The 24,746-nt window shown below is 38.5% G+C and overlaps 1 protein-coding gene across 1 annotated transcript in view; it reads left to right on the forward strand.

The window, feature by feature from the left end:
* The window catches only part of SH3GL2 (SH3 domain containing GRB2 like 2, endophilin A1), an 86,379-nt gene that overhangs the window by 900 nt on the left and 60,733 nt on the right, over window positions 1–24,746 (forward strand). The gene's annotated exons all lie outside the window — the stretch shown is intronic.

The following is a 24,746-nucleotide window of genomic DNA, read 5'->3' on the forward strand; positions in this document are numbered from 1 at the left end:
TAGTAATTTTCACTGATTGTCATCGCATCTTCAGGTAGCAGTGTATGTTGCTGTAAGCAGCCCCTAGGTGCAGACTTGCAGATACTGCAGCCATTAGGCTTTTCAACACCTACGCTTTTCCCTTTCTCATCAATCTCTTCTCTTTCATCTCATCCGTTGTTGCACTGTGGAGAATTGTGCCTAAAGGAATGATCCTTTTCACAAGAATTAGTCCCAACTTTAGTTCTTGCTGTCTTTACAATTATACCATACCCGTGTTGACTACAAGTGCAGTGGGATGTGCCAAGTCCTCCACAGGCCCATGCAGGAGCAGGGTGACATTGTGTCTCACCTTTCATACCAAATTATGCTGCATCACTGGTAGAACAGTCACCACAGAAGCCTGCTGTACTCATGACAGATGCAGTAAGGAGCGGTTAAGCGTGCCTGAGCCCATGCTGCAGTGTCCATCTGCTGCTGCTACTTCATTTTATCACTCCCTGCTACCTATAGTGCTGTTGCAAACCCAGGAATCATCAGTGCTACACTGAGTTCTCATACCAATAAGTAAGAATTGCAGGATCTGTCTCTTCCATAGTTAAGAAGTAGGCAATGAAAAGTTCTCTTTCTAGTAGTGTGTCTCAGTTCACCATTAGTGTAAGTTAATGAGTGTAACTCCACAGCAGTGGGGGTGCGCATCCCCTCTGGAGTGAGCCTGGTGCAGAAGGGCTGTGAGTGCTGTTCTGTCCTTCAGATGACATGCTCACACAGACTGTCAGCAGTACTGTAATGTAGAAGGAAAGAAGAGTTTTAGCTGACTGGAGCCAAAATAGTACATTTGTGTTGCCAGATTTAGCAGCTATCAGATGACCCAGGGATTTTTGGGCCCAGCCATGACTTTCACAGACTGTTTGTATGCAGGGCATGAAGACACATTCATGTATGAGAATGACTCACAAGTAGGTTGCAAGACAGATCTGTTTATTGGCTTGTTTTCAGCATAAGTGAGAAATCCAGGCCTTGATTGTGCTGTCCTTACTCCAGGGAAAATACTTCTGATAATGGATTAATCCCCAGGTGAAGTGTGGATTGGCACTGCCAGTGTGAATGGAGCTTCCCAGATGGGACGAAACAAACTGGAAGTTTTGAAGACTGAGTCTTTCCCGCTGTTCTTAGTCATGGAAGAACATGTGTATGATGCAGTTGTACTGCAGTCAAAGTCACACCTGTAACAAAGTTATTTCTGATATGCCCTTTAATCCAGTAAAGCATTTGGAAGTCTTTCATTTTGTTTCTTTCTTCCTGCTGTAAAATTAGTAGTCCTCTCACACACAAGTGCATTATGAGTATACAATGTTATTATTATGGAATACAGTTTTAGTTGCAAGCATAAAGATACGTGTCACAATTCAAATGTTACAAAAATGTTTTTCTATCAGAAATAAGCCACTGGCAGAACTTGCAATTGTATGACTTGTATGTCTAGATTGTTTTATTGCTAAGTGTTTTGATTTCAACTATATACATATATATATGTATATATGTATATAAACTTGTGAGAGGTCAGGTTCACCTGCATTAAAAAATGCTACTTTTTTACCAGAAGTCCTATTGAAGAGCTTAATGTCTGTCAAATTCCTTGCACCAACTGCTGCAGAAGTACATCGTTGGAAAGCAGGTGGTATCATAAAGTTTAGAACAAATATTCCTGAGTTTGTGAAAACAAGAATGAGTCTGTAATAGTGACATTCCTTCAAAATTACAAGATACTAGACTGACAAATGCAGAAGTACTGAACAGGCTAGACTGCACGTTTATGTGTGTAGCCCACAGAACATCTAAAGAAGAAATATAACCACATTTGCCTATTAACTGCGCTGCTGCAAGTCTGTCATCCTTGAATTAAGAGCATTACTCAGTGTACTTTTAATTATTATGTGGGTTTTCTTTTTTTTTCTTTTCTTTTTTTTTTTTTTTTCCTGAAATGAGCAGCTAGATGCTGTACTACTAAATGGTCAGTTTTCCTTTGGGCATGCAAGTTCCTCTGCCATCAGTGCTATGCCAGCATGGAGAGGTTATTGCAACCTGCAGGTTTGTGGGCGGTGTTAACCCTGCCAGAATGGCTTTAGGTGGTAGAGATTTGACAGTCTGGGGCATGTAAAGAGAGTTGTTGTAAAATATCAAGAACTCCAGTTCTGTGTGATTGCTTTCACAGCATAATATGGTACTTGTGAGGGACAGTCAAAACTGGGATAATTTCATGGGGAATCACAGAATTGCAGGAGTTAGATGGGATCTCTGGAGATCATTTAGTCCACTTCCCCTGCTAAAGCAAGTTGCTACATAGGTTTTGTAAACAAATAAACAAAATTGTTGGGAATGGCCATATGCTAGATTTCCCTGGCAATTGGTGAAGAAATTAAACTAACCTTTAAATAGCAGTTCCAAATGGGCTGAATTGATCAAAAAAGCCAGTAATATAATTTCTTTTTCATTACTGAATTCTGCTATTTATGACACAAATTGATTCGTCTTTACACCATGGTAGAAATTAACTTTGTGTGCATTTTTTTTTTTTTTTTAAATTATTTCCAGGGATTATTTCCAGAAGGAAAGCTGAAAGAACTGCTTCCAGGCCACTCAGAGTTGTCAGAATCAGCCTTTTAGGTGGAAAGTACCATGCTTTCCTCTTTAACGAGGCAGCCTGTAAAGTGCATGGTGAGACTGACCCTACTGATTAATAAGGAGCAAATGGGACTCTTTCCCTGCTCTGCTATGATGCATGAATTCATGCATTGCAAAATTGTTCTGGCCTTCAGTGGGAATTTGCTGTTCAGTGGGAATGACTTCATTTGCAAAAAGACCTCATTAGAGATGAGGCAGAATTTGAAAACACTGAGCCTGTGGATTAAAAGTGTACTGTAAGAGTGTCTGCTTATTAGGAAGAGTGCAGCAAACCTTCTGAGTGCATGAAACCATATAAACTTGTAAAGTACATAAATAATTTCCACTGCTGTGAGTAAAACAGCCTTTCTTGAAACGTAATGTCTTCTGCCCCTGTTGAACTCTTCAACTGCAACTACCCAGTTGTTACACCATTTATTTCTTACTGATAGAGATTGTGGGTAGTGATATATCAATGTCATTATTTTCCTAAATCCCCACCCGGCCCCATATTCTATAATACAAACCTGAGTATCTCTCTGTGTTTAGCAGGAGCTGTTCATGCTTGCCAGCCTAGGCCTTTCCAAGGAAGGCACTTCATCTGTCTTTTCCCACTTACTTTGACTGAGACTGAACTCACACTGTGTCTGCTTATCTCTTTTCGTGTCTCCTCTCAACATTATCCATGAAATTTGGTTTAGTTCCAGTATATGTAGAAGTAGATGGATACGTTTGAGAAGCTAGACAGTACCGTATTTTTTACTGTATTTTTCCTGGTGGAGCTATTGCACTTTGTGTTGCATATATTGGACTTAAGAAGCCTCTATCTTTTGCAATGTGTAACAAGTGAGCAGATGAAAGAAAGAGGAAAAAGAGATTTTTGTAAGGTGTCATGGCTCTGAGGACAGTGCTCAGACTAGATGTTGAAATCTCTTAGAGGACAGTGTACTATGAGAACTCTATTTTATCTCAGTTTGGAGTGGTACACTTGTAGGTCAAGGAAAGTGAGCAAATTTTTGATCCAGAAATAAAGAATTATTTTTAAGAAAGTTATGTAATTATCTGGAGAGGGGAATATTTCCAACCGTGAATAGGGAAATTCCTTCTATTTGTGCACTGTAGCTTGTTTATCAGATACAGTATTCATGTTTGGCATCATTCCCACATGTCCTTTTATTGATATTATGTAATTGAAAGAATGAAAAATTGACCTTAATCTAAATTACCCTTTGCTTGGCTATTGTATAACCCTTCTGAGTTGTTGATGGCTTAAACAGTCTGTTCCAGTTTCTACCTCTGGCTCTAATCTAATAGGAAGAAGTGCTACTTAGTATGTGAAAAACATAATGGCTTTTTAAAAATTATTATTATTATTTCTTGATAATAAGCTGATTTATAAATAAAATTTCATCACTGCGTCTTTCCACTTGATATATGCAGTTTCCATTTTTTTGTACGTACATACAAATAAAGTTGGATGATTAACAGTGCTTCCACTGGTCTTTAGAAACAGAATATCTGTGGATGCTGGGCTCAAAACATAACTTGGATTGGAATTGTATTTTCTATTTTGATTTCATCTGCACTGAAAGAATGACACAGCGAGGAATTAGGAAGAGTGGGCTGTTCTTGGTCATCCATGCACAACCATGTCTTTAAGATTTAAATGTGCCCTTGTGACTAGAAAGGGCTAATGGCATTCCATAAAAAGCACTGAAGCAGTGTATACACGGTTGATAGAAATGGACTTTGCAGACATTACTTTGCAGAAGATTCTGCAGTGCTATGTGAACACTTAAGTGAGGTGCTGGGGTGACTGTGCATATTTTAATGGAGACTGAAAGCTGAAGGAGCTTGAACACAAGCTGTTGTGATGTTGTAAGTGTGCTGGTGAAATCTTTGACCTTAAAAACTTGACAGGAGGTAGAGCACTCGAAATCCAGCTTGCTGACCACAGGGAGCTATTGCAGCTCTTTGAGTAAATATGAGTTGTGAATGGGCAGCATTTGGTCCTAAGTGCCTGGAATTAAGCAAACCCATGGCTCCCTTCGCAGGCAATCAAAACTGGCTTCCGACATCTTCTTTTCCTTGAACCAGAAGGGCTTGTTTTGTATTGCCTTCTAGAAACTTCTCTTACTCTTGTTCTCATTTTCTTCTCTCTGGCTGCTAATGGACAATGGTGCTGCTGATCATCTCTTAAATGTAAGGCTTTATGCAGACGAAAGAGCACTAAGCCAAAGCACACTGTTTGTATGATGCGAACATAGAATTACCTTCCACTCTTACGTAACCCAGCACTTAATCTTGGAGAAAAAAGAGTGGCTTTCTTTTAAACTTGAGGTCACAGCAGATCTTACAGGAATACATTCAGCTTGTCAAAAAAGTGATAGCAATTAAAATTTATATTTGTTTTTTTGTTTGTTTGTTTGTTTACCCCAGAGAGGAGATTTAAAAAATGGAAATTCACATTTACTGTGTTAGTGTTTTTCACAAGTTTTCCCTTTTTCCTTGTAGTTCTTTATGGAAGAAAATTGAGAAGAAGTGACTCTTTTTGAAATTGAGTGTAGTTCTATTTTTTTTGTGTGTGTAAGTAGAAAATACTGTGGCAGTCCTAGACAGGATGATTCATAGATTTGTCACTGTAATTTATTTGATACAGATGATGCTCTTCTGCCCATGCTGGAGGCCATATCTGTACAATTAAATAGCATTATAAAAAGAATCCTCTTACTTAGACTGAGACTGACTGAAGCAGTTATTGCAGCATAGCATGGGCCACATGAAGGGACAATGGTTTGGTCTCACCTGCCTTTCAAGTCATTGTGCACCCACCAAAGAAAGGGTGTTATTTGATCCCAGTAGAGGTGCTTCTGAGGCAGCAACAAGTGTGTCTTAGTTTCAGCTGGGGTGAAATTGTTTTCTTCAGGGTGTCTGCTATGGTGCAGTGTTGTACAGAGCCAAGACCATTCTCAGAAGGGTTCAAGAAGCTGGTGGGAACAGGATTAGGACAGCTGACTTGAACTGTCCAAAAGGATATTTCATACAGTATGACATCAAGAGGAAGGAGTTTTGGAGGGAGTGGGAATTCATCATTCTCTCTTCCGATGCTCGGGGATGCTCAGCTAGGCAGCGGTTGGGGGAGTGGTGAGCAATTGCTTCTGCATCGTTTCTCACATACCGTCATATATATATGTGACACATAACTATTATATTTTTCCTTTCCTCGATCTTAGTAAATAATTATCTCAACCCATGAGTTCTACATTTTTTTCCAATTCTATCCCCCATCCCACTGGTAAGAGAGAGTGAGCGAACAGTGTGGTGCTCAGCCACCTGCTGGGCCAAACCACAGCAAAGTGTAACCTTGCTAGCAGCAGCCTGTAAAGGAGGCTTGAGGTGATGCCAGAGGACCTCCTGAAAGAATGAGAAATTAAGCCACTGGTTCTGGTTCAGCTAACAGGCGTGTCATGCAGGAGAGGGCTAGTAAGGTGGATCCATATTTCTTAAGAACAGATAGCACTAGCTGAGTTAATTAGCCACAGAACAACTGGAATATTACTGCAATTTACATTGGGTTGGTTTGGTCATCTGTCTTGCATTTGAAATCTCTCTTTCAGATTGAGATATTGTACTGAATTCTTGTAAACTGAAGTTCTCAACAGAGAAAAATGCTGACTTTCTCCACCTTTCTTGCCTACTCTGATGGCACAGAGGGTGTAGTTACACCACACATTTCTAAAATGATGGCAGTCTCTATGTGTTTTCATGATTTGTAGTTTTATTTTTGAAATGATGTGCGATGTGCCAATTATTTGTTTAATTAGATGGTGTACTGGTGGCTGCAAAAGGTTTTTGTATGTGAAGATAATTTAACTGGACATTTTGAAATTGGGCATATTTTTCACTTTTGTGCTAACAAATTTAGTCAATGTTCAAATTCAGTAGCACTGAGAACAGAATTAATTATTCTTCTACTTTAATACATCAGCATGGAGCATTATTTTTGTTCTGTTTCTGTGGGGAAAAGTGCCACCACAACAAATGGAATCGTAGAATCATAGAATCACTCACGTTGGAAAAGACCTTAAAGATAGTTGAGTCCAACCATGCTACCCTAACTCTAACAACCCTCTGCTAAATCAAGCCAGAAATAGGGTGATGGCAGCCAAAATAGTGTGATGGCAGAACACAGTCCAAAAGAGATTCTTCTGCAATGCATCAGGCCCAGCACTGCCAACTGGGTGAGAAAAGATGCTTTGCTCTGGTGCAGTTTTACCTCAAGCACTATGTGTGTTTCTGGGCACTGCAATATAAGAAAAAAAACATAAAATTTCTAAGGAAGTGTCTAAGGAAGGCTCTCAGAGCAGAGGAGACTGAAGGAATCCCCTCACCAGGGGAGCAGAGGGGTGGCACTGAGCTCTGCTCTCTAGTGATAGTGACAGGACCAGAGGAAGCAGCACAGAGCTGCGTAAGGGGAGGGTCAAGCTGGATTTTAGGAAAAGGTTCTTCATTGAGGTGATGGTCAGGCACTGGAACAGGATCCCCAGAGCACTGGCCACTGCTCCAAGCCGTCAGAGTTCAAGAAGTGATTGTACAGTGCTCTCAGGCATAGGGTTTGACTTTTGAGTGGTCCTGTGTGGAGCCAGGAGTTGGACTTGACTTTTTTTGGGTGGGGGTGGCATGTTGGGTGGTAGAATGGCAGGATACGTTTGTTTTTTCTATCCTAAAAAGAACATTCTCCTGAAAACTCTTCTTGATTTCATCTTCTATGACTTTCGTAGACTAACACTTGGTCCTTCAAACAGCATTAGCCAAATGGATAATTTTTGCTGAGTTCTATTCTAGTCTGTTCAATTTTCAGTCTTCAACAATGTGCCAAGATTTCCTTTTCATGCAAAATCAATCTAGATGCAGTAAACCAGTTAATAATTCATAAGACATGAATGTCAAAAATAGTGTTTGTCCTACTAGATGAGTCACTTAGACTGTCTTGGAAAGTTATGGCATCATAAACTAAGGACTAGATTTAAAGCACTGCAGTTCTACAAATACAACTCAAGGATGGATGGATTTCCTCCTGCCAGTCTTTTCTACTTAATTGGTACTGTTTGGAAACACAGACAACAAATCAAGCCCCATCCTTTCCATTGGCATCAGGATATTTGCATATTACTGGCCAAGGCATTAGAGATGACCAAATGGTATATTGTTCTCAATTGATTTGCCAGCTGAATTTGTGTTTCTTTAGGAATGCTACACTTGGCACTAAAACAAAAGCTGTCCGTGGCTTTAGATGAAGTAAAAGGAGGTTTGGTTACATAGAAGCTGGTCTTAAGTGTTCTGATCCCATTTCTTGCTTTGGCCAGGAATAGAAGGGATTTGACTTTATTTCCTGTTATTTGAAATGAAATAAGAACTTTTAAAACAGCTGCAGCATAAGGAAGTTTCAACTATATGCAAATACTGTTTAGAAACCAAAAAGTTTGAATGTAGAAATATGTCTTGAAATGCATAACAACTACGTGTGCACATAGTTTACTGATTAGACTCAAGTCTAATTGAAGGATTATGTGTTAGCATAAATAAACAAAAGTTTGTCTTCCAGGAAGGGTAGCTGGATCTTATGTTACCTCTATTTATTATTTGTTTTTAAAATTGGACAATTTATTTCTGAGTCTGAGGGAAAATCTTTCCACAAAAGTGCTAAAAAATATCATAGTACATATGGGCAGATCCTTTGTTGTTACTGTTGTGGGCAGTATGTATGATATACCGTACCTCTGGTATGTATTAAGAACAGACAGGGAAAATATGAATTTCTGGAGGAAAGGAAGACTTAATTGCTGAAAGCAGAGAGAAGCTTGGATACTTTTGTACTAAATGTGTAAATCTTTAACCTTTTTCTTGTTCAGTGCAGAAAAATACCTTTTCATTCTTTACTATTAACCAATTCGTCTTGCCTAGTTATCTTCGCATGCTGGGAATAGGGTTCTCTCACTAGAATAAGAACCACTGATACTGAAAGGCAGATAGCTTTTTGTTTTATTCTGCAGTGTCTTAATTCAAAATAATTCTAAATAGGATGATTTGGGACCTGTGATTTTCAAAACCATCAAATCCTTACTCAAATATCTGGCTTGGCATGTTTCAGAATAGCTGCATTTTGAAAGCAAAAAAATATATACATCCTTGTGGTGACTGAGATGGATTATAGAGCTTCTGGTGTTCTCTTCAGAGTATTGTAGTTTTTATTTAGCTGTGGAGATGGGTGGGAGTAAGATTCCTGAAATGAAGATGAATGAGGTTGAAAGAGTAGTAAAGTTCTCAGCAGAAAGCTTTAAAAACAGAGCAGAGACAAATCTATTCAGATTTGTGGAGATAACTCTGACTGGAGTTGCTTTGTTAGTGCACTGTATTCAGTGTCATCAGTTCCTCATTTGGGCATTATGACAATATGTGGTGTTCCAGCACAAAAGACAAGATGGCCACTATTCCAAAAACACACAGATAAAATGAATAAAACCAATAGATTAAAAAGGTCAGTATGGATTTTATGGTGTCTGTCAGTGCACGTGGAATCAAACATGACTAAGAATGGACTACGACTGAAGAAGCTGACATTGTTTCTAAGAAGATAAACCTATAATTTCCAAATTTCCTGTTTCACTGGGGAGGAAGAATATGGAAAAGCAAAGAGAATATGGGAGAGCTCTAATCTGTGGATATTCTTATAACAAAAAATATTGAACAGTCACTGGAAAGTAAGCCTTGTGTAACTTTTGTTCTTCTTCCTTCCCCAGGAGTGAGTTTGCTGTCCCAGACAGGGTGGCAGTCCTTAAGCACATGACAGTTTTCCTCAGTGCTGTTAAAAATTCTGCTAGCTTGTGATGAACAAAGTGCCTGCTTGAAATCTTTTATGCATTCTTATGATTATTAGTGGAAGTCAAAACTGTTCTGCATTAGTGTTTTCCCTTGACTCTGTGAAATACCATAGTATCTGTGTTAGGGCCAGATGTACAACCAGGTACTGAAAATACCTAGGTAAGCTGCAAAGGCAAAGTACAGTATTTGGTTTATTATGACTTTGTGTGAGTCAGGACAAGACTGTCTCAGTTTTTCTTGCTTCTTCATGACCCTCACGCAGCAAGAAGACTGTGCTATTTTAGTGTGAGAAAATGTTGGTGCAGATAAAATTTCTAGTGCCTCTTCAGAAAAGGAGCTATCCTTCTGTTCTGTGCTGATCTGTGCCTACCATAAACGACCATGTTCTATAGCCCCCTTACACATACTTCTGTTAATCAGTGGTCTAGAAAGCCTCAACTCCATGAGCAGGTGTTTTGTGTTTCTTGATGCACATTGCCAGTATACTAGACAAGCGTACAGCTGGGTATGCTTGGGTTCCAGTTCTGATTAATGACTTCTGGTATTATCCTAAGATATAAAAAATATATATATAAAAAATAGAATGTTGATGGTCTTAAATTTAAAAATATCTGACAGTGTATAGCAGAAAATTAGTTGATGACTCATTTCCTTTGCTGTAATTTTGGGCTCTGTAAAGGTAACTGCTGATTTACACCTCTCATTTTGAGAATAAGAGAGCTTCCCAAATCATACATTAAAGTTAGGTACATAGAATTTGTAATAACTTTGATGAAAAAGAGGCAGTCTGCCGAAACAGATTCACGAAGTTCTCTTGACATGTGCTGAAGTAGTGCTGTTACACCTTGTTTACTTTCATCCTGTGAAGGACTTCTTCTCTCCATGTTCAGTGCGCTGGAGTAAGGGAATAGTGAAAATTTAATGAAGCTTCAATAAAATAGACTGTTCCAGTTCCATATTTTTCTCACATGTTTGCAGATTAACTACACTTGTGTCCAGGGAATCTTCTTCATCTGCATGAACTTAAGCACGTTCACTGCTGTAGACTTTTTTTATTCCTTGGTTTCTTTTCGAAATGTTCTTCAAACTTTGTAAAATAATTATTATCAAGAATTGTATTTCCTTTAAAATCTTAATTCCTTTTATTGCAATAAAATTAAGTTTAGGAAGGTAAATTAAGCAGCTGAGAGAGAAGCCATGAATATTAAATGAGCTTTATGTAAAAGAATGAAGATCAGATCAGGAGTATGAGAAACAACCCTGTGCAGTTGCTAAACCGGAGGCAAAGCTGCTTGAATCCTTGAGCTTTTGAGAGCATGGGAAGGAGAAGGCAGTAGCAGGCCAGCAAGGATGGGGAGTGGGACCAGACCTTACCTTCGCTTTCTCAGATTTAGGAAGCTTATTAGCAATACACTGTTACAGAAGAGTTTATGAGGGAAGCTCTTCTTATTGTGGTTTTTTTTTTTTTTTTGTTTTGTTTTGTTTTGTTTTGTTTTCTATGGTGCCATCAGGCATGGAGTCACTGTAGGACAGTTTACTGTGACTGTATCTATTAGACATCAGCAGTATCTTGCAGTGTCCACCTTCTGTCTTAATGTCTCCACTATTGCTCTAAGAGAGTCACAGGTCATAATATATTTGAGGTCATAAATATAAGACGTGCAATGTTGAAACTTAGAGTTATGAATAATCCTGGATGAGATAATGTGACCTTGCTCCACTGTAGTCCCAGCTGAGAGCTAGAAGTGCTTTGAAGTGTTGTTGCCCCATTTTCACTTTTGTGGCTGGCATTGCTTTCTGTACACTGAAGAGTAGCAGTCATTTCTGGCTTCCCTGTGCTCAACTGTCGGGAAGTCCTTAGGGAAGGAGATAGGATCTCTGTTATAACTGATCCCATTGCAAAAGCCCAGGAATGAGTGGGGGAAAAAAAAGGATAAAGAAACCAAACTGTAGTTACAGCAACTTTGTTTCCTGTTCCAGTTCTCACTAGGCTTGGCCAACAGGGGAAACTTTCTTCAGTGCGCTACTCTGCAACCTTTTTACTCCCAAGTAATCCTTTTCATACAAGTCTCTGCTGCAAAGTGAGTACTGAGCACCAGACAGGGAAGAGCTACTTTCACCTCTTTTTCAGTGCCATCCTATGATATTTCTGGCAGGATTTGTGGAACCTGGTTTACTCTACAGGCATCTCTATGTCATCAAGGTGCTGGAACTTAAGAGAAGTAACTAATTAATGGTGTCCCTTTGACCCTTTTGAAAGAATGTATTTGGCTTGAATACTGGGAAGATTGGTGTTTGTCTTTATACTTTATTATACCTTATTCGTATATCCATATTAAAAAAAAGAGTTCTGTCTTTAGCAACTGCTCTAGATTATAAAACAGCATAGTATGGATCAATTCTTAAACATGGTATTTAAAAGGTAGATCAATTCACAAAAGCAGACAATGATCTTCTAATATCAAAGGACCTGGAAGCAAGCAATGCATACTGAAAACTGAAACATTATGCCACAAATTTGTCTCCTAAAACTTGTTGGAAGTGAACTATGGAGTTAGCTAGGTGAATAAGAGATGATCACTAATGTTTATGCCACATACATTTACTCAACAATAGCAACAACTACAAAACATTTAGCTGACTAAATTTTGCTAATTTGTATTATTTTGCTTATTATATTTCAAATGTTCAGGAGTGACTTTTAATAAGCTATTTTCTGAATTGTGTTTTATACAGCATATATAACCAAACAAAGAAAACAGTGCAGAATTGAGTCATTTAAAAATTAATAGTAATGTCCTCTATCTCTTTTGTAAATTCTTGTGATTTCAAAGTTTAAATTTTAGGTTCTTTTGAGGATAAATCTAATCTTAAGAATTTTGAGGCAGATGACAACTTTTGCAAAGACCTGCAATAATTCCTTTGAGCCATTTTGTCTCCTGTCAATCTATCTCCTCTGGGAGCTGTTCCAGTTTGAAATATGTGCCAGAACTTTGACTGAAGCATGATTATACTTCTCCCTCTTGCTTTCTTTCACACTGAGTGATGTATCTGCTGATCTGAATTTCTAAGGCTATGTCTACTTTGGCAAGTGATACAGTGAAATAGGCATGGGTCTGCAGAATTGACCAATTGGTGCAGAGGATACAGTGTCCAGCAGAGGACACAGTTTTGGCATATCAATGCAACAAAAGTAATGCAAAAGAGGGAGAGAAACTCACAGCAAAGCTTGGGCTGCTGTTGTGTATTACAATTTGTTAGTTGTTAGGATTATCTACTGTTCAGCTTTTATCTAGGTGCACAGAAAAAGAGTGATTAAGGATCCTTTACTTCTTAGGCCAACTAATGTAGATATCAGGGCTCACATGGCTTCCTGACCTGTGACAGTGAAAGAGCAGTTGCAAGCTAGTGAGGAGTCTGTGTGAATTTCTCATTTCCTGGTGTGCCAATAAAGATGACTGTTGTAAATAGGACCTTAAGGCAAATACCTATATCCTGGTTTTTATTGCTGTTATGTATTGTTTTGTTTGTCCCTGTATGGAGCCAATGTACTGATGCAACCAGTGCATTTACCCTGTAAGTACAGTGGAGCATGATCTTGCTTGACCTGGCTGCAGAGAGTTGTGATATAATTTCTATTTGGTAAATTGCTATTCCTTTGTCTTACTACTGATTTTAAATATCTTGTTTTAAAGATACAGTTTTTCTACCAGAGCTAGGCCTCCTGTTTTCCATGGGATATAAGGTAAGATTTTGCCCTATTCAGTGGGGCTGGAGACCTGATGGATTTTATCTACACTGGATATCCAGTGTTCCTTGTAGGAACAGGAATATTTTAATCTATCAAGGAACTTACAGCTCTATTAACATACATTGTGAGAAATATTCTCTCTTAATTTAAATTCATATACCTCCTGTTTAATCATTGATTTGCATGAGAGATAGAGGTTAAATGTCTAGATGGCAACCTACAAGTACTTATGAGAACCAAAAAAAGCTGAAATTCAGGAGGAAAAAAAGTTACTACTTTGACGCATCATAAACACTTAAGACAGCCACAGATGTTAAAGGAAAAAAAAAAACAACAGTGTACTGGTTTCTCTCAAAAAATTTAAAAAGAGACATTCTCACTCCCAGTTCCTGAAACACTGTAAGGGTCTGCTGCTCTGGATCTGTTTGTTCGGTTGTTTGGTTGTTGTTTTTTTGTTTGTTTGTTTTGTTCTTTTCACATCTGTGCTTTTTTGAGACAAGTTTTATTGAGTTATAGTTCTGTGGTTTCTGTGCTTGCACTGAGCTCCAATAAAATAAATTCACTGCTAATAGGTTTTATGAATCTATAAGATATCTTGCCATTTGGTAATCTTGAGTTTGTTACTGGTGTTGCTAACTCCCAGAGCTCAGGATGTCCTGAAGCCTGAACATATTGCTAAGCAGAGTGAAGAAACCTTTAACAATGCTCTGATGTCTTTTTCTCTGTGTCATGGGATGTCTTCTTTATGTTATTTGTATCCCTAGAATAAGATGATGTAGTGTATAGGAGTAACTGCAGGAGATATATAAATATCTCACTGCATGTCTCTCTGTGTCTCTATAGACTTGAAGGGGGCATGCAGATGTCAAAGTTTTCAAGGCTGTATGGACTTTCAAGGTTTTCAGAAAGCCCTTTCGTGCAAGCTAGATAGTTCTAGTGTTTTTTTTGTTTTGTTTTGTTTTGTTCTTTATTTATTTATTTATTTATTTATTGTTTCCTCCCAGTAAATCTTATTTAAAATTGAATACTAGATGTGTGGTGTGCTTACTTTATTGTTATACTGCACAAGTAATGCTTATCAGTAGCTCTGTAAATAGCCTTCATGACAGCTCTCTTCTTTTAGCATACTTGTGGTTTTTAGGACTATTATAAATTTCTGTACATAAGACTTAATGGCATCACTGATTATCATTGCAACTAATTCTTGGCTCTTTAATGTTAAATAATCACTTGTGGAGAGCTGTCCATAGACCTCAACCACAATAAATTGTATTGTGTTTTTTCAGTGGAATGGTTAAGTGACCTGCACAGAACAGACACGAGGAGGACATGTGTCTAGATATCAGCACAGAGAGACTGCTTTGCCCTCAGTCTGCTCTGTCTCATGCTGGAAATAACTACAGAGAGAGACGTGTCTGAGTGGCATCCTATATATGCGTGAAGTACTCAACCTTTGTCTGTGAGAGCAAAAAACACTGGAAGAATTTCCCAGTCATTTCCTTCATGCACTGCTAACTTGGCAGGCATGGTTTTACCACTGGGTTGTTTGAGTGACATCATGAAGAGCAGCTATGTCACTGAGACTGACACAGCTTTGCCTGCTTTCATTCAGATGCCTTGACAGTTTGCTGCTTTACAGGTGTTGCTGTACTTGGCAATTAACTGTTCCTCTGTTCTGGTCCTGGTCCTCTCTTAGGATCTATGAATCTCTTAGGAGCTTTATAAATACATTACTTGCACTTGTTTTTTTTACAAAACAAAAATGTTTGTTTTTATACCAGTTCTGCTGCACACATAATATCCTCATCCTCCCAGCTAATTTCACCTCTGCATGCTCTGTGGAAATGCCTGTGAGTCATTCTTTGCGTCTCTGTGTTTGGAGACGGATTTAAAATTCTGGAATCCAATTAGTGTCTCCCCATAGACATGCAAGCCTTTTTCATTCCTAGTTTCTCTGCTTTACTTGTCCTTGTGGAACTTGCAGTGAGATTACTGCAATACATCCCCTGCTTGCAGATCTGTATATGATTATGTATCAAACACTCTTCACCATGGGGATGAGCACATTATACACTGACAAAGGGAACATAAAGTTTGGTATATGTTTCCAATTTTTCACATGGCAGAACAGGAGATTTTTAGGTAACTACATTCCATCTCTGGCAATCTGCAGACTGCAATTTGAGCAGAATTTTAAATGAAGTGGTAGGTATGGGAAAATTATAAGCTAATGCTTCCATCTGACCAGCACAACATATCTGAGATGTAATACAGTATTTGATTATTTTGTGGAAGAGTGGTGCTTTCGTTGTACTTGTATCCACTGCAAACACAAACAAAAGGACAGAAGTGAATAGCATCAGAATGAACATCAGCAGGCTTTTTGGAGCGGACTTAAGCAGAGCAGTATCCTGATACAAATTAAAGGATGAAAGTGGTTTCTGAAGTGGTGGTAAATATTTTATGTCACACATTCAAGTTGTAAGTTTTGACTGTTTAATGAGACAAGCATTTTCATACGTAGCGTGGACAACTGTGAACACTTTGAAGTGACTAAGTGGGTCACTGCAATACTGAGAAGTTCTATTGAAAATACAGAATTTTAAAGATGATTTTGGACTTCTGTTTTGTTTTTTATCTGAACCTTTGTGTACTCATGCTTGCTTCTAAAAAGTTCTGGCACCAAATACTTGCTGCAAAATTTTATGAAATGCTTCTTTTCAAACTATCATTTGCTTCCAGGGTAAGGAGCTTTTCAGAAAATATTAAACAAAATTGCAAAATTTCAAGGTAATGGAAAGCTCAGGACTTTCAAAATCAGTAAAGCATGTGTCCCCATAGAGTAAGTGTGGATGGCTTTTTCTTTCTGTTGCTGTTGTCAGAATTATATTCTTCCAAATCCAAATAGGACTGTGGGAGATGCTGGCCTCTGCTCCTGGGAACTGGCATCAGGATGAGAACAGTACAGTGCTCTGCCAGAAAAGGGTCAGATTGGGCATTGTAACAATTTCTTAGTACGAGGGTGGCCCAACACTGAAACAGCATTCCTAGAGAAGTGGTTGATGCCCTGTGCACGTCAGTCAAAAGCTGAAAAGGCATTTGAATAATGCCTTCATTAATTTGCTTTAACTTTAATTTATCTTCAAAGTTGTCAGGCAGTTGGATTAGACGATCTTTGTAGATCCTTTCCAACTGAATGGTTCTATTCAGATACTTGCTAAGTTAAACAGATGAATTATCAGTAAACTAAGGGTTAAATGAGTCCATGAAAAAAAGTTTACTTCATTTGTCAAAAATGTTTTCAAATGAGACAGTGAAATATAAGTTCATTGTTTTGTTGGCTTTCTGGATGAGACTTTATTTTAAGCATTGGCAATTGAAGAAGTACAGAAAAAGCATGTTCAGCAGAAAAATGAGCATTGATTGTGAAATTCACATCAGGCCATTAATGGTGAATATATGTGAGATGTTACAAGGTCATAATTCTTCTAGGCATCGTCACAACACTGCTGATTTGAAAACTGAGTCTTCCTCTGTTCTTTCTATTGTGCTTACTTCTGCAGAGATCGGTGACACTGGAACAGTGATGCCTGTTTTGGCAGGGAGTACTTTTAGTCAAGTGTTTTGTTTCCTTCACTGAGTGTGTTGTGTGGCAGTGTCCCAGAGCATATTACTCCTATGTGACCTCTCCTTAAAGGGAAGCTGCCTATATTCTCAGTTCTTATTTTTATTTTATTTCAGCCTAAAACTTGTCTATGGGGAACTCTGTCTACTGTCTTCTCTTACATTTCTTACACAGGAACACTGTTTAGTTTACATCTCTTTTCCACTCAGACTTAATTTAAATGTCTACTGCAAAACAGAGACTGAAGGAAATCTTGTATCTCTCTTACCTCTTCCCTTTGTGATTTTTGCTGCTGATCTTGAGGAGGCATTGAAATAAATGCAAAATTGCAGAAATTAAAAGCACACACTAAGGAGTTCATACTTTTTGAGAAGTCTGTCTTGGCTTACTTAAATTGCAGTGAGCTGCCAGAATATAAATCTGATTCTTTTTTTGTAGCCACTTTCAGGGTGCATGAAGACACAAGCATACATGAAAGTAAAGTGTTTGCTAAAGTAGCAATATGAAATCATAGATTGCTTTGAGTTGGAAGGGACCTTAATGATTTTCCAGTTCTAACCCATTGCAATAGGCAGGGCTGCCACCCAACAGCTTAGCTGCCCAGAGCCCCATCCAACCTGGCCTTGAACACCTTCACGGATGGGGTACCTGCAGCTTCTCTGGGCAGCCTGTGCCAGGGACTCACCACCGCTGAGTAAACAATTTCCTCCTAACATCTAATATAACCCTACCTTATTTTAGTTTTCAACCTTTGTCTTTTGTCCCATTACTGCAGTCCTTCATGTACTTTAGATAGCGGAAGGCTTCTATATGGTCTCCCCGGAGTCTTCTCCAATGTAAACAAGCCCAAATCCCTCTGCCTTTCTTCATAAGAAAGTAATTTCAGCCCTCCAATCACCTTTGTGGCCCTCCCCTGGTCCCAGTCCAACAGCTCTGTCCTTCTTATGCTGGGAGTGCTGCGGAGGGAGGATTTATGACATTGGCTTTTCTTTAAAAAGTTGTAGTGATGTCCTTGTTGAAATAAGCTGGTCATGGTGATAGTATTATCACTCAAGATTGATTCTTGCCATGATGGTGAAGTCTGATGAAATTTAATGGGAACCAGAATTTCTTTTGTCAGCTTGGCATTCACTGTTTGGTTCTTCAGTCTTTTTATCTTATGTGTACTGTATTTTCTTTTTTGATGGAATTATAAATTTCTCGTAAATTAAGTACTCAGAATTGTTTAACAACAAAACAGGCCAACTCTGCTAATTTATACTGTTGAAGTAGTAGAAAATTGTCATAATTTCAGCAGAAAATATTTGTTTCTTTGTTTTTATTTACTGGATTTTTGTTGTTTGTTGTTTTGCTTTTTTTTTTTTTTTTTTTTTTTTTTTTAATAGCACCATTGGCTGTTTACAAAGATGACAAACACTTGTTTCAGTGGGGAAAAAAAGTGCTTGATCCAAGTGCTTGTGGGTTTAATTCTTACCTGTGCAGACTAGATGGGGAACAAAATTGAAACACAAATTTTCTAAGTTGTTTGTTCTCTGTTTTTGTTTTTTTTGTCTGAAATGTGACAACAGGCAGATACGGAAGCTTGGCTGACTATTGCTGTAGGTAGAAAAAGATCTTGACAGAGTTTTCATAATGGGAATGTGTCTTAGCTGCTAGCATCAACCTTCACTAGAAATGAGAAAAGAAAATAGGCTATTGTGAGTGCCTGTGTTTTGTATACCATTCCTCTTCATATAGTTATCAATGGGGGTGGCATAATTAGTAACCTTCTCTCTGCCACCCATCAGTTGTTGCAACTTGTTTAAAGCCAGGCTAGAAACAGTGATGGCTTGGATGCAAATCTCATTATTTCTTTTCTGAAAGTCTGTGGTGTTCTTTAAGGCAAGTTATGCTATCATGATGATCTGATGTTCTAGATTCTTTTAAATCACTTGAGTAGAAACAATGGAAATTAGACTGTTGATGAGTTGAAGTGCTAGGAGAGACTAGTGTGAAGGTCCTCTACATTCACACTCTGTGCAAGGTATTAGAACAGGTTTTTTTCTGGTGGCCCAAAGAATGCTGGTTACTTAGCTCAGCATAATCATAGAATAATTTAAACTTAAGTTTATGGTTTGATTCTGAAAGAGTTTAAGCTACCGGCCCTCTTTATTCATTAGCATAACATAGCATCTTTATTGTCAACCACTATTCACTATAATTTCAGTACATTCTTGGAACTAATTTGGGATCATCAGCTGACTTACTGAATGACACAGAAAATTGAAATAACTTTTACTGCCATTTAGGGCTGGATCCTTTCTTTTATTGAAAACATTGTGGAAAACTGAAATGGAGTTGAGTGACAGGAGGATCAGTTGTAGTTAGACTGAAGATAGACTGGCTAGAATTGAAGTATTTTTTTGTTTCAATACCAGTCTCCCTGGGCATCTCATGTAATGAGCAGTCTATTCTAACTCGACCACCTGGTAACACAGACACACAGTATGGGGATCTGAATATCTGCTGATAGCTGGAAAATGGCTCACAGACTAAGTGAAATGGCTTTTTACTACATGAAAAATTTATCTTAATATTTTACATATTCTCAGTGCTGAATGAAAGAACTTTGAATAGTGGTGTACAGTCAGACTGCCCAAGAAGAACAGTGATGTCATCAGTGTATTTATTATTATTTTCCACTTAAGCCTCAGTCTATGCAAAATAATAAAATATTAATAAAGCTTTGCAGTTCAGATATGGTGTTTTGGGGATACAGGAAACACAGCTGCAATTTCTTGAGCTTGCTATTCCTTCACTTTCTCGCTATTAATAACTCGGAAGGAGAAGTCCTTGGGGATTTAGAGCCTGGTAAAGACTGCTCCTAAGTGGATTCATGGATACAATGGAGATCTGTGCAGTATTGCTTTGCCTCTCACTGTGCTTCTGGCTGTAAATGAGCACCCTTTCCACTCAAGACTGTATCTTGAAAAGTTCACTTTTTCATTGTAAGGAAATTAATTCCATTTTTACATGCATATAAATGAAGGATATTGTAGCTTCAGTTAGAGTCCTTGGCTCTGGCCCCTGTTTAATGGTGATCTCTTATTGTGATTGGCTGTTCAGTGCTAAATGAGGAACATCCATGACTAGAAGTGTAAGACAGTTTACGTTAATCTTGAATCCCAAGCCCCACTGGCTGGGGTTGTGGTTGGTTTATATTCTGCAGAGACAGAGGATAGAAAGAACATCATTAGAGGATCAGAGCTGAATCTTTATATCCAACCTTGTGAAATATGCTGTTCTCTTTTCATCTATGGTTAGTTCAAACTGGGATAAACTTGGAGATAATGGCAGCAGAAAAAATCCTCCATCGACAGAAGTCAATCGATACCAGATAAGCTGTATTTAGAACATGTTTTTGCAGTAGAAGATTTGTCCTCATCCTAATCTCTGAATAGTCAAATGTGCTGGGGCTGTGTTAGTAGCACAAATTAACACATTCTTTCCTGGCAGAACTCAGAGCAACTGTGCCAAAATCTTAAATTCGTTCTTCAAAGAACTACACTGATTGTTTGCATGAGTCTCTTTACAGGGAGCAGAACACTATGTTAGTGCAATACTCGTTGTCTGAAAAGTTGTAACAAAATTATAAAGGCCACCATCCATACTTGATGCTCCTGTTCCTGGATGCATTTTTTTTTCACTTTGGCTTGTACTGGAAGTGCTTGCAATGCAAACAGGTACAGAGACTCTGCTTGTGCTGTGGAATGGACCAGCTGGGCAGGGCTGGTGCTTGAGGGTGCTGCTACCCCTAAGGAGAGGGCAGTGCCACAGGAGCATATGACGTGAACCCTGCACGGGCAGCTGTGAGCCTCTTCATGATCTTCCGCACAGCGTGGAGTCAGGCCCTGACTTAGCTAATTTTAGTTATAGCACTGAGGGAGGAGGGGGGCAAGGTAGACAGTCATGCTTTGCCCTGTGCCTGGCCTTTTCCCGTTGATTTAAGAGTATTACAGTGCTTACATAACACCATTATTACAGTGTCCTGAGAGACAAATGCAGCAGATCCTATATCTGAGGTCATCTATTCACAGAAATTATGGTTTACTAGCTCTTCTTGGGCTTGCATTGTCCGATGGCCTAAATTGATTTATCATTGGCTGGTAAAGCAGTATAATGTACTTGCTTCTATCTGCTTGATACAAAGGCTGTACTTAGTTACATGCTATATTAATCTATATATGCCTTATGTGTATGTTACAAAATGTCTCACAAATGCAGGCTTGGGGCTTCATTTGTCTTGGGCTGGCTCTTTACTGATACATGGGATGTATGTTGCTGTGATGCTATTCTAAGGACCAATATTTATCAATTTCTGTAGAAACATCCATTCCGTTTCATGTGGAGTTTTATTAAGGATGTTAAGGCCAACTCTTAAGGGATTTACCAACAAGACATCTCATCTTTTTTTAATACCCACACAGCTGCATATATGAAAAGTTTCCACTGCCTTGAATTTAGTTACCAGATCCAGAAACCAAATAACAGTGGAAATATTTGTTTTCATCCTTGAGTATGTGTAATCTTTGCAAGTCACAACACAAATATGTATTGTGTACAAGCATTGAGTACTTAAGGCACCTGGATTTTGAAGGCACTGTCCTGTTAATTTATACTGTTAATACAAGTCTTAAGTGTGTGAGCATGAAGATACATAATTTTCAGAGAAGACATCCCAAAAGTAATGATCATGATTATGTGAAGAAATAAAATATAAGTTATTAGTGAGTGGAGATTTGAAATCAAAGAAGCAGCTCTGTCCACAGACAAAGATGTGATCATTAAAGCTACATACCCACAAAGAAAAATCATTGATATTTTCTGAAGATAATTACATAACTATGTATAATGCAAGAAAGCGATGTGATACTTCTGCAACATTTTTGTCATTTTTCTCTCTGCATTGTCAAGAGTTTCTGAAGACTTATCTTTGAAAGGATAAGTCCTACACCCTAAAACACATTTTAGAAAAAACAGGGGAAGATCTGTGGTTATGTGCTAGACACATGTGTAATTGAGAAATGCATTTCACCATAAACTGTCCTCAAGTATTTCAGCAAAACTTAGTATCAGTTACCATGTTCTGATTCAAAAGTATTGCTAAAACCAGAAATAGATAAAGAATAGGTAGTGATTTTGACTTTGAGCCTATCAACTGTATTGTGTAGAATCCTAGGATGTGTATTGACAATTAATATTTCTTCAGGTGTTCTATGGAAAATATGACAGAGAATCTTGCAGTGCCTTTGTTTATGTAGTCAGTGTAGAACAATTAACTGATATTTTTGACGGAAAATGCGTAGATAGAAATTGAAATTGGGATAGCTGGAAAATAAAATAGACTGAGATAATACACCCATGCTTGGTTCACAGTGCTATTTTCTATAATGTATTTACAAGCTAAATAAGGGAAAAGAATTTTACCATGATCTGTAAAAGTCCAGCCATAAAGATTTTCTCCCCTCTGCAAAAAATTTCAGGCAGAAAATAGCAAATCAATTAATCAATTGCACATTAAAATGTAGGAAATGACTGTATGAAGAGTTTTCAAAGAAGTCAAAAATTTCACGTACGTGTGTTTATAATTTCTTCAATTTATACTAATCCAGGGTGTTCAATATAGTACTTATTTTTAAGAGAGAACTATTGTTTAGAAATTGTATTTTTCTCTCTCTCTCTCTTTTTTTTTTTTTTTTTTTTTTCCCCCCCAATAAAAAACAGTCTTTTAGAAGTTTTATAAATAGAAAAAAGCTGAATGTGGCAACTGAGTTCATTAATAACAGTGCTGGCTTTCACCGGCCTAACAGTATTTATCTTTTTGACTGAATAAGTAATCCTCAACCTAAATTGAACCCAGCTGTCTTAGTCTGTTACTTAACTGCTGCAGTTTCTGGAATAAGCATATGTTCGGCAGAAGCTTCCTGGAGATTATTCATTCCATTGAACAGGACATCGTAAAACTCTGATACATGCCTTACCATACTGGAAGTATTCATTTATAGTTTGATGATCTAAATCAGAAATCCAAAGCTGTTCAGCTGCATTATAATTTTGATATATTATGCTATTTCTCCTAGAATCTTTTTTTTTGTAGGTCATCTACTTAGATTTTTTAGGGACTAGAGTGACTAAAAGTTTCTCAAAGTAAACATTCATGTCCTTTTGTGAAGCAGATGGAAACTGGCACGAATACTGGTCAGTATTTCTGAACCTTTAGCTAAGCATACGCAAAGCTATATTACCAAAACTGATGCTTCCTTCAGAAATACGTAAATAAATAAATTTTCAATTCTCTGTGGATAAATGAAAGCAAAGCCTCCAGAAAACTGGCTTACTATTCTCTGCAACAGCTCCAGCTGTCTGTGTAGATCTGTATCAAAGTGGCAGGACACCAATTAACATCCATTCTGAAGGATTTATTTGAAATGGTTTCATCCCGATGGCCAACCAAACTCTACCACACTCTCTCACTCTGTATTAAAGGGAAGAAGGGGAGAAAATTAAATGAAAAAGGGCTCAAGGGTTCCAATAAGGACAGGGAAATCACTCACTAGCTACTGTCATGGGCAAAAGAGACTGTCTAGGGAGATTAATTCACTATCTATTGCTAACAGATTGGACCATTGAGAACTACAAGCAAAACAAAAACTCTTTCCCTTCCATCTACACTCTTCAAATGTTCTCCCCTTACCAGTGAGTGATGGGGAATGAGGACTGCAGTCAGTTTGTAATGCTTCATCTCTATCACTCCGCTACGGTCACTCTGCCCCTGCTCCACATGAGTCCCGGATGATGCCACCCTTCCCAGATGGATCCTGCATGAGCTTTCCACAAGCTGCAGCTCTCCGAGTACTACTCAAACATGACTCCATACCACAGGACCCACCCTTCAGGCACTGCTCTGTACAGATTACCCATGGGCAGCATCTCTCCCAGCCCTCCTGCCCCACCACAGGCTGCTCGCAATGGGCAGCAGCTGCAGCTTGGAGTGCTCCTGCAGGGGCTATCACCTCCTTTAGGCCTCATCCACTACTGTGCTGTGGGCTTCTCCGTGGCTGCACGTGGAGATCTGCTCTGTGTGGTGCAGATCTGTGCATGGACTGCAGGAGGACAGCCTTCTCCTACTCGGGCCTCTCCCGGGCTGTAGGGAACTTCTGCTCTGTGCCTGAAACACCTCCTGCCCTCCTTCTGCACCTTGGGGTCTCCAAGGCTGTTCTCTCATGATTTCTTACTTCTGTCCCCCAGGTACGTTGCAGAGCACTGTTTTCTTTTCACAAACCTACTCTCCCAGAGACACACTCAGTGACGCACACAGCTCATCTCTGGCAGTGACAGATCTCTTTTGGAGCTTCTGGAGCTGGCTCTGATCTGATATGGGGCAGGGCAAACCCTGCAGCCCCTCCGCTGCCAAAATCTTGCTACATAAACCCAACATAGGAACACAGAAAAGTTCTGTTTGGAATAATTTCACGTGCTTTGAAGACTTAAAAGCTGTCTAAAATATTTTTCTACTTATTCAAAGAGATATATGCAAATTAGTTACTTTCTTTTTTGTTTACTAATTTTATTTTTTTCCTTATTACTGTTGTATTTTGTATTAACATTGATCACTGTCCTTTGCAAAGTATTACTTGTGTGGATGGTGGTTTTAAATTTCCCAGCAAAAGCCACAAAGTCAATTTTTATCATTATCATCTCATTATCTTCATCCTCTGGTCAGCTGTATTCCACTATATTAAAATGTGTCTATTGGAAGTTGGATATTTTAAAGTAATTGAATGTTTGTTATTTTTGATCACAGGA

Source organism: Lagopus leucura, unplaced genomic scaffold, assembly GCF_019238085.1.
Source record: "Lagopus leucura isolate 7727_CA_CO unplaced genomic scaffold, USGS_WTPT01 Super-Scaffold_100018, whole genome shotgun sequence".
Lineage (NCBI taxonomy): Eukaryota > Metazoa > Chordata > Aves > Galliformes > Phasianidae > Lagopus > Lagopus leucura.